The sequence below is a fragment of the Euprymna scolopes genome, chromosome 14 (genome assembly GCF_053919585.1).
Source record: "Euprymna scolopes isolate OS-2025 chromosome 14, ASM5391958v1, whole genome shotgun sequence".
Classification (NCBI taxonomy): Eukaryota; Metazoa; Mollusca; class Cephalopoda; order Sepiida; family Sepiolidae; genus Euprymna; species Euprymna scolopes.
Window position 1 is genome coordinate 113,055,812 of NC_136495.1, and position 1,445 is coordinate 113,057,256.

Sequence of the window (1,445 nt, forward strand, 5' to 3'; positions counted from 1 at the left end):
ACAAAGATTTTCCCAAATCTCAGTACCCTGTATATCAAATTTCGAGTCTGTAGACTAAAAATTGATAGAGTTATTGCGTATATAAATATACACAGACACACAGACACGTTCACTCATATATATATATATATATATATATATATATATATATATATATATATATATAAGTTGAAGAACTTAGAGAAAGTCTGTTATAATTTAACGTTTATAGATCTTTATGGTGCGCAGAAATCTAAGTAAGCCACTTATATCATTTCTTTTATTTAATGTTTAAATATTTAATCATTTTTTAAAGGAACATTATGAATGTATATACTGAAAAAGTAGACAAAAAATTCATCGAGCCATGTATAAAACGTAGATATCTTAAGGTATTAAAATAGTAGTTCCGCATTTGTTACATTCCAAGATGGTGGCAAAAATCCATTTGTTATGAGAAAAGCCTTTTATGCTCTGAAAATAAGTAAAAGTTTGAAGGATACAAAATGAAGAAATGAATGTTTTGATATCAAAAATAATTAGGAAAATGTTTTTATTATTATTATTATTATTATTATTATTATTATTATTATTATTATTATTATTATTATTATTATTAGGAGTAAATTCCGTAAGGAATGGAAACTGTTTTAATCTTAATTTTTTTTTCTAGATTGGATACATATTTTCAGGGAAAAAACCTATAGCACAATTAAATCTATTCATGGATAGAACTTGAATGCCACAATCCTCAAATGTTTTCGGTATTTCTGTATAAGGGTTTGCCAGAGACCTTGATATGAGGATATTTCTCATTAGACGTAAACCCTAACCAAATGTTTGAATATATGGTGTGTTGTTTCCTCAAGCTATCCAATACATATCACATATCAATAGAAGACAGCTTGAAGACTCATATAAAAATATGAGTAAAACCAAAAGTAAACACTGCTAGCCTAGCACCCAAGATCAAAAGCGCCTGTCAACCCGTTTATTCACCAAGCTGAAAGAGGTAAACAGTGGTGTAAACCTTCCTATCTCTGGAAGTAGCATTCCAGCCACGACAGAGGCCAATCAGAGTCAGCCATCAGGTTTTCATGAAAGACGTCCTCGCTCATTGATAGCAACAAAAAATAAATGAATTAGAGGTGTATAAGCCTGGCCATAACCTGTTGGTCCAAAGAAGGTGCTGCTATTTTGCTACCACAAAAAAAAAACTATTTTCTATTTAAATAAATAGAAAATATAACTTTCTTATATATATGAGTACTGAAATTGCATTCATCTGAACAAGATCTAGATAATTTGTATAGTCTTTTAAAAATTAATTTTAGTTAATTCCCTATTTGTTTTTTCGGTTTTCTTATGGGATGATAATCTCTTGTAAACTATTACATGTAATTCTATTCATGCAGATATTCTACATCATTTATACTTGCATAATATTTGCGTAAAAAGGTTAAAGT